The sequence below is a fragment of the Camellia sinensis genome, chromosome 7, assembly GCF_055761805.1.
Source record: "Camellia sinensis isolate YWXY chromosome 7, ASM5576180v1, whole genome shotgun sequence".
NCBI classification, from domain to species: domain Eukaryota; kingdom Viridiplantae; phylum Streptophyta; class Magnoliopsida; order Ericales; family Theaceae; genus Camellia; species Camellia sinensis.
Genome location: NC_138967.1, coordinates 93,630,418 through 93,645,911, shown reverse-complemented (window position 1 = coordinate 93,645,911; position 15,494 = coordinate 93,630,418). Strand labels below are relative to the sequence as shown.

General features: G+C 35.9%; 1 protein-coding gene across 2 annotated transcripts in view; it reads left to right on the top strand.

The window, feature by feature from the left end:
- Positions 1-15,494, top strand: part of LOC114285411 (receptor-like protein 7) — a 306,773-nt gene that overhangs the window by 203,198 nt on the left and 88,081 nt on the right. The window lies entirely within an intron of this gene.

Sequence of the window (15,494 nt, the reverse complement as noted above, 5' to 3'; positions counted from 1 at the left end):
TCACAAGTCTCACTCCACACAAACTTGACTCCCTTCTGAGTCAGCCTAGTCAACGGTGACGCTAACCTGGAGAAATCTTTCACAAATCGGCGGTAATACCCAGCCAATCCCAGAAAACTACGGATCTCAAACACTCTTAGGCTGTGCCCAATCCTGCACTGCCTCAACCTTGGATGTATCAACAGACACCCCTTCCCCGGATACCACATGGCCTAAGAATTTAACTTCCCTCAGCCAGAACTCACACTTCCCAAACTTGGCATACAGCCTATGGGCTCTAAGTAACTCAAGCACCACTCTCAAGTGTGCCTCGTGCTCCTCCTCAGAAGACGAATAGATAAGGATATCGTCCACGAAAACAACCACAAATCGGTCTAAGAACTCCCGGAAAATCCGGTTCATCAAGTCCATAAAGACTGCCGGTGCATTGGTAAGTCCGAATGGCATCACCAAAAACTCGTAATGGCCATACCGCGTACGGAATGCCGTCTTAGGAATATCTTCCTCCCTGACCCTCAACTGGTGGTAACCCGATCTCAAGTCTATCTTAGAGAAACAACGGGAACCCTTCAACTGGTCGAACAAATCATCTATACGGGGCATAGGATACTTATTCTTAACCGTAGCCCGATTCAACTTCCTGTAGTCTATACACAATCTCAAGGCACCATCTTTCTTTTCAACAAAGAGGGCCGGTGCTCCCCACGGTGAAACACTAGGGCGAACAAAGCCCTTATCGAGCAATTCCTGGAGCTGAACTTTCAACTCAACCAACTCTGCTGGAGCAAAACGGTAAGGTTCCATAGAAATCGGCGCCGTACCAGGCACTAAATCAATAGAGAACTCTATCTCTCGGTGAGGTGGCAAACTAACAAGATCTTCGGGAAAGACATCCGAATACTCACAAACCACCCTCGGTAACACAACCTGGGTCTCACCACTCTCACCACTCTCACAGCTAGCAAGTAGACTACTAAGCTCACTTCGCCCTCGCGAATCAAACCCCGGTGGCAAAACACTACCAACCCGGTCTCCCAAGAAATGGAACCACTCCCCGCTCAAGGTACATAACGTGACCCTCTGGCGGTAGCAATCAATAACAGCCCGGTATGACGATAACCAGTCCATACCCAAAATAACATCAAAACCCTTCATGGGCATGACAACAAACGGAAAAGGAAGCCTATAGTCGGCGACCTCTATATCACATCCTCTAACACCCTGTTTCAGGATCAACTCACCACCCAAAGGCGATACCACACAAATAGGAGATGCTAACTGTGCTAACTCCAATTCCAAAACAGATGCAAATGCAGCAGATACAAAAGAATGAGATGCACCCGTGTCTATCAACACATTAGCAACCGAGTTGCAAAACAGAAAAGTACCTCTCACTACTGACGGAGCCGGTACTAAATCCTGCGCGGTAACAGCATACACGCGCCCCGTAGGCCCCTGGTCTACCTGCTCACCCCTCGGAGCAAAAGACTGCTGCACAGACTGGGATGACGAAACTCCCGGATTGGCCCTCGAGGCCTGCACAGACTGAGCTGGCTGAAAACCCTGCGTCTGCCTAGAACCAGACGCTCCCGAAGTGGCACTCAACTGTGGGCAAAACCTCTTCATGTGCCCAGGTTGTCCACACTGATAACAAGTCAAGAGCTGCCCCCTGCCCAAACTCTGACTCTATGGTCTAGCTGAAGAAGAAGCAGCTTTCTGACCCCCACCCTTCTGCGGGCAAACCGAAACCTTGTGACCCAACTGACCACACTTGTAACAGGTGAAATCCCCCTGACCACCTCTCCCGGAGCCTGCACTCGGCACTGGGAAGGTCGATCTAGCAACACCACCCTGCGACTGCTGAGGGTTAGAACCCCTCTGCCTCCTGCCATCACCCTGACTATCCTGGCTCCTCTTGGAGCCTCTCTGGCCCTCATCCTCCTCCTGCATCATAAGCTCCATATGAGCTGCAGCGTCCACTAGGTGTCTATACTCTCGAATATAAGACCCACCAATTCTCAACTTGAGGCCCCGCCTCAACTTCCGCTCAAACTCATAGCAACGGCGTTCCTCAGACGCCACCAGCTCAGGTGCAAACCTGGACAGACTGGTAAAAGTAGCCTCAAACTCGGCCACTGACAAGCCCTGCTGATTAAGCCGGCTAAACTGCTCCCTCAGCTTCTCCCTAGCTACTGCAGACAAAAATCTCTCCTGAAAAGCATTTATAAACGCCTCCCAAGTACTGCCCACACGAGCCTTCTCGTATTTCCACCATTGACCCGCATCTCCCTTCAATTGGAAGGATGCCAAGGTCACTTTCAGTGCTCCGTCCTCGATGCCAAGCATCTCAAACGTCTTCGTTGTCTGTTCGAGCCATTCATCTGCCTTAAGCGGCTCTTTAGGATCCCCGATAAACTCGTCCGGATTACACCGGAAGAACTCCCTCTTCAAGAAAGAAGGCCCTGCCTCAGCTGCCTGATTCCCAGCTCTAAGAATACCCAAAGCTCCTGCTATCTCTCTGGCCAAGGCACCCATAGCCTGCTGACCCACTGGCTCGGCCACATTGGCCTGCCCAACTCCCTCCTGCACTGCCGGAATCTCACCCTGTAACGGTACTTCCTGCCTCGCAGGTCTACCACGCCTAACTCCTCTTCCTCGTCCTGACATCCTAATAAAGGCAACACAGAACGTTAGCACATTCATAAGTGTGCCGAAACTAAACACTCACGTCCTAATGCATGGACAACTGTAATTCACTCCACATAAGCACATAAACACATAAGCACTTACGAATTTCATTTCCGGATAATAATAGTCCCGAGACGTTACTAGAGTTCCGGTTAGAAATAGCATTGATCAAGTGCTTTTCCAACAAGACTCCCAGAAACTCAAGGATCCAATCAACATCCTAGAAATTAAATCCCATACCCACATAGTCACATAAGCATGTTAGCATTTAAGCACATAGCATATGATACTACATCTAAGTCTCTATCAAGTGAGACAAACCCATTGTGATCCTAATCACTTCCCACGTACCCAAAGTATTCGAACCCGGTACGCTCTGATACCAAGTTGTAACGCCCTCAAAATAATAACAATAAACCCATCAGATAAGACATGCATTTACATATAAATTAAACACACTCTGATATTCATTAGAGATCCATTACATAAATATTACATGTTAACCTCATAACAAAATGCCCTACGGGCTTACAGCTTTCCAAGTTAACACTTGGTTACCACAAAGAGTTCTAACTCGTTTACACATTAAGCCCTTGGCTTGAAGTTACATGTAATACATCAAAAGTAAAACAACAAAACTATGCCCGCCACTAGCCTCCCAGCTATGTCCTTGGAGGTGGCATGCTTCCTGCACCTGAAAATGATATTCCCATATAGGGTGAGCCACAGCCCAGTAGAAATACACTAAACCAACCATGGACAATGACTAAAACATTAGCAATTGATAGTTGGTCAATACTGATACAATCACATAAATTACATATTTATGTCAACGACTTACAAGTCCCAATTACTTTTCATTTTCCCATTTCAACAGATAAGCATGCTCGCTCTATCATCATTTCCACAGATATGTATAAAAACTATATCTCACATTCTCAATAGATATGTGTAACAACAATATCCACAGATAAGCATACAAGCTGTATCCACACTCTACAACAGATATGTATATCAACAATATCCACAGATAAGCATACAAGCTATATCCACACTTCACAACAGATATGTATATCAACAATATCCACAGATAAGCATATGAGCTCTATCTTCACTTCTCTAGACAAGCATATGAGCTCTGTCTACGGAGTTCATCCCCTATCTCCTCCCAATACCTATCCGGTTTAGAGGTACATCCCCTATCTTCCCCTAAACCGCGGAGTACATTCCCTATCTCCTCCTCTACACATAACGTATATAAGCACATTGGTTCTATATACAATCACACAATACACACAATTAATGTATTCTATCAACCGTCAAGTTCCATGACACATTCCATTGATTAGTTTCCGTTTACCTAATCATCATGCATTGTCTACAACAATCTCGACTATCCTCCACCGATAGCCCAAAGCAGTTATTTCTAAAACAGAAAATAAATGCACAAATGGATATTCAATCAACATTTCATTTCCTCATTTCTCACCAATTAATTATCCCAATTAATTAAACAATGTAATTAGGCCATTTTCCATAATTCTCATTTCAACCCTTAGGTTCCATTTTCATCAATGATTCAACAATCATTCCATTTCTCTATGCTAAACATGCATCTAGGTTTATTATGAATAAAACTCCAACTTTTGTAAAATTGCACAAAAGCCCTAGACTTTCACAAAATTACCAAACCAACCCCAACATCTCAAAATACCAAAATTTAAAGACAAAATCCATAGAGAGGAGTAGGATATCCCTACCTCAAATTCGGAGTCCCAAAGGAGAAGACGACAAAACCCAACGTGCTCCAAAACCCGTGATTTTCAGATTAAAATGAAGCCCTCGACGATCAACAACTTTTTTGTAAAGGCCAAAGGTGAGCAAATCACTCCTACTAGATCAAAACCTAGAGAGAAGGTAGAGTCTAGAGTGAGAGACTCAACAATGGTGTTTTTGGAAAAGTAAGAGAGAGAAGAGAAAGTGAAAAAGTGATTTGAAAAGTCACAATTTCGGGACTTTAACCCAGGTCTCCGCTCGAGCGTAAAACACCCCGCTCGAGCGGCCACTCACAGACTTCCGCTCGAGCGGCCAACCTCCCGCTCGAGCACAGAATGCACTCGCTCAGCACTTTTGCAGAACCAGGCCTCCGCTCGAGCTCCCAACCCTACGCTCGAGCTCACAACACTGCACAACAAGATACTGGATGGATGTATTCCCCGCTCGAGCGCCAACACCTCCGCTCGAGCGGACAGGCCAAAAATCTGGGCAACTAGTTTTGGTTTCTAAACTCAACCAACCTGAAACAAACCCGCCCAACACATCCCATAACTCAAATACTAAGTAAAAAGGATGTAAACAAGATAATAAACAACTACCAACATCCACGGACACATGTCCAGATCACTGTACAACAAGGGTAAACCCGGGATCGCTATATAAAAGTTAGCTATTTTTGTAGTCCTACCACAGAAGTTTGATTGTTGTATGCTTGTGTAATTGAATAATATTACCATTGTGTTTTTGTTATGTCGATTCTATCTTATATTATTTGCGGGATTTTGTAGTGTCATTTTCATATTTTATCTTGTATTGGTTTTTGTAATATCATGTCTCTATATGAGATGTTTATTAGGTGATTTGTTTTAGTAATTTTCGGTTCTCTTTGAAGTTTAGATTTTATAATTTTGTAAACTCGTGTTAAATAATATTTGAGTTTGTTCTAAAAGGAAGTTGCTAGGAATAGAAAAGGATATCAAAGCATTCCTTGTGGAGAAACTATGATGATTTAAATGAAAGCTTTTGGTATTACTCTTTTTTTGGAGATCATTTTGTCTTTGATTTTATATCAAGTTAGCTTTGCCCTTATAAAATTACGAGTGACTAATGTACCAGCAATCAATGTCATTGCTAAGTCTGTAATGGTGTTAGGCTGGTTTTCTTTTGTTTGTGATGATCAAATATATCCCCTCAGGACTAGACTATTTCTTGAGAAATATTTATCAATTAATTCTATTTCTGTTCATGCTTTTTGAGAAATTCTTCACTTCATGCTCTTCTTGGTTTACAATAAAATTGAATTATTCAATTGACTTAAAATGCATGTATGGCTTGACACGGTAGATTCAATAAAATTGAATTCTTCTTGGTTTATTTTTATCTCACTGAATGTAAATTTTATTTTTATTTTTATTTTTTTTGATTTTGTGGCTTTTTACTTGCTGGTTTTGTTATTCTCTTTCAAGGTTTGATGTCATGACTACATGTCTGAATCTTTTCGGAAAGTTTATAGACTCATAAATTATGTTGCTTCTTTGAACCTAGACCCTTAATTGGCTTTGTGTGTAACAATTTCATCAAAACTTCATGAGATTTGGGATATATATACACAAAAATAATATGTATATATATATTTTTATATTTGGTGTAATTTTAAATTATTTTTAATTTATACTTTCTAAATATATTTAAATTTTGTATTTTTTTTTGGCAAACTGAGTCATAAAACTCCAATAAAGGAAAAAGTATAAACAATAAATAAAATTAAAAAAAATATTAATTTAACAAGCCTAATCTATTTTTTACATCTCTAAAAAAATAAGGAGCAAATTTGTTGACAAAATTTTACCTTAATTTGAAATTCCCTCTCAAACTGGGGATTCCCCAAAATTTTGCCCTAATCCTTCTACGTTTCTAATCTCAATCTCACACACAACTCCTTCCTCTCATTCGTCCTCCCTCACAGACGATTTTGTGTAAATCCAAAGTCGCCACCGGCGACTATTACAAGCTCACCAGGTAAGGTGGTTTCTCTCTCTCTCTCCCTCTCTCTCTCCAATTTCTAAACCCTATCTATCGCCCTTATCTTCTATATGTTTTTAAATGGGTTTCTAAAATGGGTACATTAGATATCTGATTTTTTGATTGGATTTCTAACCCTAGCCATCTCCGTGAGCTCCTTTTTGCTATTAGGTTTGAGTTAAAAGTTTTGATGTTGAGGATTTGAGATGTTTTCTCATCTTTGAGAAAACCCTTATTATTATTGTTATTAGGTTTATATTTGTAATTCAGCTATTATGTCACTAATTTATTACCATTCCTTTGTTTTTATTGCCTAGTTTTGGCCATATATCTCATAGACATTGTTCTCAATGTATAGAACTTTCTGTCTTATTATATTTGGTTTCCTTCACCTTTTTGTTTCGGAACAGATGAATAGTAGCAGTTTGATTTGTAGTTTTTTTTGATAATTCCCCCCCCCAAAGGATACATTATTAAACAAAGTCTTTTTTTTTTTGTTTTTGTTTTTGTTTTTTTTCCAGCTGTGACTGCTACTGTTTTGGAGTTTTGAAGACCATTAGAGCCTCATTGTAACGCCCTCAAAATAAATAACAATAAACCCATCAATAAGACATGCGTTTATATTTAAACCTACTGCATTCCTTTCATTCATTAGATTACCAAGACATAAGTATTACATGTTAACCTCATAACAAAATGCCCTACGGGCTTACAGCTTTCCAAGTTAACACTTGGTTACAACAAAGAGTTCTAACTCGTTTACACATTAAGCCCTTGGCTTGAAATTACATGTAATACATCAAAAGTAAAACGACAAAACTATGCCCGCCACTAGCCTCCCAGCTATGTCCTTGGAGGTGGCATGCTTCCTGCACCTGAAAATGATATTCCCATATAGGGTGAGCCACAGCCCAATAGAAATACACTAAACCAACCATGGACAATGACTAAAACGTTAGCAATTGATAGTTGGTCAACACTAATACAATCACATAAATTACATATTTATGTCACGACTTACAAGTCCCAATTACTTTTCATTTTCCCTTTTTCAACAAATAAGCATGCTAGCTCTATTATCATTTCCATAGATATGTATAAAAACAATATCTCACATTCAGATAAGCATAAAAGCTATATCCACATTCTCAACAGATATGTATATCAACAGTATCCACAGATAAGCATACAAGCTGTATCCACACTTCACAAAGATAAGCATATGAGCTCTATCTTCACTTCTCTAGACAAGCATATGAGCTCTGTCTACGGAGTTCATCCCCTATCTCCTCCCAATACCTATCCGGTTTAGAGGTACATCCCCTATCTTCCCCTAAACCGCGGAGTACATCCCCTATCTCCTCCTCTACACATAACGTATATAAACACATTGGTTCTATATACAATCACACAATACACACAATTAATGTATTCTATCAACCGTCAAGTTCCATGACACATTCCATTGATTAGTTTCCGTTTACCTAATCATCATGCATTGTCTACAACAATCTCGACTATCCTCCACCGATAGCCCAAAGCAGTTATTTCTATAACAGAAAATAAATGCACAAATGGATATTCAATCAACATTTCATTTCCTCATTTCTCACCAATTAATTATCCCAATTAATTAAACAATGTAATTAGGCCATTTTCCATAATTACTATTTCAACCCTTAGGTCCCATTTTCATCAATGATTCAACAATCATTCTATTATTCTATGCCAAACATGCATCTAGGTTTATTATGAATAAAACCCCAACTTTTGAAAAAAATACACAAAAGCCCCAAACTTTCACAAATTTACCAAACCAAGCCCAACATCTCAAAATACCAAAATTCAAAGACAAAACCCATAGAGAGGAGTAGGTTATCCCTACCTCAAATTCGGAGTCCCAAAGGAGAAGACGACAGAACCCAACGTGCTCCAAAACCCGAGATTTTCAGATTAAAATGAAGCCCTCGACGATCAACAACTTTTTTGTAAAGGCCAAAGGTGAGTAAATCACTCCTACTAGATCAAAACCTAGAGAGAAGGTAGAGTCTAGAGTGAGAGGCTCAACAATGGTGATTTAGGAAAAGTAAGAGAGAGAAGAGAAAGTGAAAAAGTGATTTGAAAAGTCACAATTTCGGGACTTTAACCCAGGTCTCCGCTCGAGCGTAAAACACCCCGCTCGAGCGGCCACTCACAGACTTCCGCTCGAGCGGCCAACCTCCCGCTCGAGCGCAGAATGCACTCGCTCAGCACTTTTGCAGAACCAGACCTCCGCTCGAGCTCCCAACCCTACGCTCGAGCTCACAACACTGCACAACAAGATACTGGATGGATGTAATCTACGCTCGAGCGCCAACACCTCCGCTCGAGCGTACAGGCCAAAAATCTGGGCAACTAGTTTTGGTTTCTAAACTCAACCAACCTGTAACCAACCCGCCCAACGCATCCTATAACTCAAATACAAAGTAAGAAAGGACGCAAACACAATAATAACCAACTACCAACATCCACGGACACATGCCCGGATCACTATACAACAAGGGTAAACCCGGGATCGCTATACTCATGGTTTTCATGGTGATTCACTTCCTCTCCCTCTCTCTCTAGTTAAAATCGAGTTAATTGCAATTAAAACTACAAAATTGATGCAAAAGGAAGAGTACACGACATAGAATTTACCTTTGAATCATTGTAGATGATTCGAGTGGGGTCACTGTGCTTCATTAAGGGAATTTCATACTTCTTTTGTAATCTTTTCTTTCAAGGTCAAGTTTAACAGAGATAAGATGGTCCCAAAAACTCCAAAAGAAAATAATAGCAAATACTTTTCACTAAAATGACGAGGTTTTAATATAAGATTATAGATGGCTACTAGAATGACATTATGTTGTTTTTCTGGCATTTCACATATCCGTCGCATAAAATATTCCTGGATTTTTTTTGTCCTTATAAATATCCACTATTCAAAAGGATATTTGATGATAGGCATGTCGATTAATTATGCGTTATATGGTAATATTCAGTCGCCATCAGCTCACACCAATGTGCTAAAAAATTATGTGATGAGCCTAGCAGCTAGCATAATTGGTTTAAAAACCAATGAATGAATAGCAAAATAAGCCGAAGCGAGTTAATTTTCCTATGATTTTTTTAGCTTGTTTTCAATTATTGCTAATACATAGTATTCTTTATCGGCCTTGTTTAATTTGGATCCTTTTAAAGTTGTTGGTAGTGATTCTGAATGGACATCTATTTGTACAAGGTCACATGGGAGAAAATGGGAAATTGATATGGATTAAGAATAGAAGAGAAGAAAAATGACAAAATGAATGAAGAAAAATAAATGTAGGAAGGGGGGTGGCTGATTGTTTGTGTTTGCATGACATTGTCAATTCTTCCTTAATGGGTTTAATTTGTTTTATTTTTCTCTATTTGGTGTTAATTCTAAAAGTAGGTTTATATATGTTCTTCCTTAATGGGTTTAAATGTATTTTTTTGAAAATAGATGTGTTTTTAATGTTTACAGATTTTACATGTTATGGTGGTTTGGTAGAATTTAATTGAGCTCATTACCATTGTTGAATGTGACAATGGAATGTGTGGAAAGTGAAACATATATTTTCCCCTATTTGAAGAAAGAGTGAGATTCTTGGTGTGCAGAAGTGAGATTGTACATGGTATGGTAATTTATCAAAAACAATAATAATAATAATAATAAAATTTGTATATGGTATGGAATATATGAGTCTAATATTTAGAATATCTCTTTGAATTTTAGGATGGTTGGATTTTTGTTGGAATAGTTGAAAGTCTTCTTCTTATGGAATTTTTTGATCAACATAGAGTTGGAACTTGGCCGTGTAAGTTACGAGTGGACCAATGTGAAACTTTTGCTTCATGCTTTATATGTATTTGCTACAAAACTTGGTTTTACAATGGAAATGCAGCTCCTAGGGACTAGTTTTTAATAGGATGTTCAGACAAAATTTTAAGAAACTTTAGCAGAAATTATTGGGATTTTTTTTTCCGTGAATGGTCTAAAAATTCTGGAAATACTATGTAGAGGCTTGTAAGAAACTTTTCAAACATGTTGGGAAACAATGGAAAATGCTCCCCCACAAAATCATCTCTTTAGCTATTCTCCGGAAGCATTTTTTCCTTTTTCAATTAGACTTCTTACTACTTTTTAAATTATTTCGTATAGTTTTAATATGACATTTTTTTTCTGAGGGTTGAGTGATGTTAGCCCTATATTTCTTTGCTTGAGTGTTTACTTTTTGGGCACTCGATTGTGATAGAATCACAAAAGTTAAATATCACTCTACGAATGAGCTGAGTTTGGGTCTTTGCCAATTTGTGATTTAATTTCCTATTTTCTGATATTATTTTGGTTCCTTGCCAATTGAATTCTGGACTTATGCTGCTGTTTTGATAATTTTTTTTGGTGTTTTATTTTGTTGTGGAGAGGGAGGTGTATTATTGTCTTATTAATTATTTATGTTCAAATTTCTTTCTTGCCCCTATTTAAAAAAATTAACAGATTGACTAGTCAAACCTTCCTCTTTGGATTTAAATCTAGAAACAACTAGTTTTCAATCAAAAGCTGCAACAACCCATGCTTGCTATTAGCTTATTTATTTATTTGAGGCATAGGCGGGATAGAATAGGTCTTGTTTTTAGCCTCAAAGCATGTCTTACTCAGGTTACACAATTATTGTTGGGTGTTATACCCATCCAACTTATTTTCTTGCAGGGCCTGTAACATAATTTGATATCAGTTTTTGACCATATCAACATTCAAATTTTGTTATTTCAACCGACTTATTTAACTATTATATGGACCTTTCAAGAGCCTTTGAGGCACTTTGACCAGTTTGAAAACATAAAAGACCTTTGTACCAAAATTTCCTGCACATTGGCTTCTCAATAGTCCACTTTCAAAGCTCATAAGTCTCAGGGAATTTCAAACCACAATTTGAAGTTTTTACAGTACCTATCCTCATATCATATTTATTTTAAGATAAGATGGACCACTTTCGACTTCAAATCGAGAGACTTATCGATGTATATGTAGGCTTTTGTGAAGTATTATTTGAGATTGATAATGTCTTTATTTGTATCGGGGATTCTTATATTTGGGTTTGAAGAATTGTGGATATTTAGTTATAGAGATTTAAACTATATGGGCTTCATTGGTTTTGTGTGTCTTTGTGTGACCTCATTTGCCCCTTGAGAAATTACATACTTCTGATTTTTTTTTTTTAAGTCTTGCTTAAAGAGAGAAGAATAGTTGGCCAACGTTGGTGGTGTGTTTTTCTATACCTATCATGTGAATCTTCTTCTTCATATTTGTAGGGACGGAACCAGACTTTTGTCTTCCGGGGTGCCAAAACTTGAATAAAAATGTGAGTAATGTTAGAGATTCACAATTTACCCACAATTATATGACAATGAATTGAGCATTATATGGTTGAATTTGTGACAAAAAAAAAAATGAATTAACACATAATTTACAATCAAGAGATAAGTCCAAAAGAAAAAAGCAAAAAAAAAAAAAAAAAAAAAAACTTAAAATTAAAAGGAGAGAAAATAAAAAATATAAAAATATAAAAAAATTATAGAAGACAAAAGAAAGAGAAGAGCACATGAATTGCTTTAAAGTAAAAAAAAAAAAGAATAAAGAAGAGTTGGGGGCCAATACACCTCACATAGGAAATAGCAGTAATAAAAAAAAAAGAAAAAGAAAAAGAAAAAAGAAGACATAGGTAGTAAAGCCAAAAGCGGGGGGGGGGGGGGGGGGCACGGCCCCTTACAGTCTCCACATAGATACGTCCTTGGATATTTTCCTTTTTCTTATAGGTTTCGAGTCTTGAAACTTTGTTGTGGTCTACTCTGAAGTTAATGATGCTTTGGGTTATCTTTATGGACTATAGACCTGGTTTGTTTTTAGAGGTAGAATGGAGGGGATTCAAAGTGAGGGAATTAAGTAAAATTGTGTTTGTTTTGATGATAGTTGTTGGTGTAAAAATTGTTAAATTATTTTTATATAAAATAATAAAATAAATAAAAATATATAAAACATTAAACATTAATGTTTAAAAAAAAATTCCCAATATGTAAAAAATAAAAAAAATAAAAAAATTTCTAATCCCCTCACTATTTTTCTAATACCACCTCCACCTCCTTCATTCCAATCCCCCTTCCAACCTCCATCTTAATCCCCTCCTCCATCTTAATCTCTTCCCCAACTCTACAAATAAACACAACACTAAATGGCTCCACCTCAATCTTAATCCCCTCCCATCATTTACACCCCAAAACAAACGGGGCCATAAGGTTTGAATGTTTTTTTTCCAGATAAACATCTCTTTGCAATTGTATGTTTCATAAGAAAACACAATTGTGCTGATCACTCATTAGGTACACAACTATATTGAGTGTCTTTTTCATGAAGTCAAGCATCATCTATGTTATTGATTTTTGTTGTTATAGAGCATTATTGGACCTCATCAAGTTAATTTAACATGTAACGCTAAGAAATAACATAGGTACTAGTTTTACTTTTTCCCAAATGCATGTTAACATGTGATCAAAGAATTCAAGAATTTTAACTATTGGGAATTTCTTTCCATGTGAAAGTTACATCTTTTTAGTTGATGGGATAGTTTTTGAACAATCCCATTCCCTATGGGAAAAGAAAAAGAAAAAGCAATCATTATTGAACAAATTTAGCTTTTGTTTAATTGTTTGCTTAGGTTCAATTTATGCAGAATTCAAAATTAGTATATCAACCTTTGTTCCATCATCTAATGAACAAATAAAAGTTACTTTTATTAAGTTCAGGTTGAAATCCTAACTCACAAGCCATGTAGAATGGAGTTTTGACCCATGAGTGCAATTTGGAAAAGCATTTATCGACCATGTGTTTTATTTATTTATTTTCCCTTTTTGTCTCATTTATTGACTCTTTATTTTTTCTTTGTTCTATTTTTTATCATTTGATTTTTTTTTTCCTGACATTTCTTTTATTGTAATTTTGCATGAGTACTATGTCTTTGCAAATTAATTTCATGACTCCTCAATGATGAGCTTCTGGAATGGGTTGTGATTCTTGTCAATAGTTTCCCCATAACCAGTTGTATTGTATTGACAATGTTTATGATTCGTTCAAAATGAGTTTTGACCCTTCTATATTTATTTATTTATTTGTGTGGTTGGTATTCTAAACAGCTACATGGGTTTTGATAATCTTGTTTGTATTTGTTAATGTATTGTGTTATCCTATATCTAGTGTCCTCACCAATTAAGTGTGAGGCTGTGTTTTGATATTGGTTAATCTCTTTGAAAATTGGTTGAGATTGCATTAGGCCAAGGCAAGAATGCCAACACTATACACTATAATGTTTTTTTATGCCAATTGATTGTGGAACTAATTATGCATACAAGCCACAAGTCTTGGTTGAAATTGACTTTGGCAATTGAACTGATTATGCATACAAGCCACAATCCAAATTTACAAGCCAATCAATTTTGCACATATCATTCGTAAAACTAAGTCCAACTAAGTGTTTTATAATTGACTACCTAATCAATTATGTAACTATTTGTTTATTAGTCATTTCAATTCATAATTGAAAGCCAATATTGTGCATAAAATCTAATTATTTTTTTTAATGTTGACATAGTTGTTGCAAATTACATTTGTCGCATTTTCTCTGCATTTATTATGAATAAAATGAATTCTTTTTATTTTCTTAAAATGTATTATTGTATTATTTTGTGAAAAATAACAATTATATCTCTGTCAGAATTCTATTTTCATTCAAATATATGAAAAACTCAATTAACAAGATAAAAATTTAATTATCAATAAAATTTCATCTATTCATCATAAAAAAAAGGATGCAAAAAGAAGGTTAACCCAATGTCCATGCAATGGACACATTTGAGGAAAACCCAATCAGGATTAAACATCTAATGACCACCAGAATGTAGTCAGTAACCAAACAAATACAAAGTTGCAGCCAAAATTAAATTAAGAAAAATGAAAATTCAAATCAAAATTTAAGGCTCCGTTTGGTAAGACTTTCTAACTATAATTTGAGAATATGAATTTTATTTTGAGTGTGTTTTAAAATTATGATTTGAGTGTAGAAAATTTGTTTGGTTATGATTTTTGAATAGAGTGTTGAATTGAATTTTGAATTGAGTGTGGAATTGAATTTTGAAAGTTTGATTTGACATGTGGAGTAAAAAAATTTGTTTGGTTATGAGTTTTGAAAAGAATTTTCAAAACTTAATTCAAATTGTTATAACTCATAACAAAATACACTACTTTCACACTATTGAAAATTCTGATCAACACTCATAACCAAACTCTTTTTAAAATTCAATTAAAAAAATTTATTATTAACAGAAAATAACATTAATCAATTTTTTAATTGAAAATATTACAAAGACAATAATTTTTTTTCAAAATAAATATTCAAAAAAATTAAATCATAAATATTTAAATAATTTAAATAATCTAAAAAATTTGATAAGTAAAAAATTAAAATAAATATTCAAAAAATTTAAATAATTTAAAATTTTAATATTTTAAATTTAAAAACAATTCTACACTCAAATCGTAACCAAACACATAAAACAAAACCCAATTAATAAATTATTTTTAAAACTCATAACCAAACACATAACTCGAAACTCCATATTACTTTCACAACTCTACACTCAAATCGTAAACAAATACATAACAAAAAAATTAAAATATTTAAAAATATTTTTATAAAATAGAGTTTGAATTTATTTTTATAAAATATTTTAAACTTTAAAAAATTAAAATCGTAATATTTAAAAATTAAAATATTTAAAATATTCAAAAAATTAAAAAATTAAAAAAATCGTAACATATTTAAATATTAAAATATTTAAAATCTTAACAAAATTAAAATATTTTTAAAATATTTAAAAAATTAAAATATTGATTTGAATTGAGTTTTGAAAAGAGT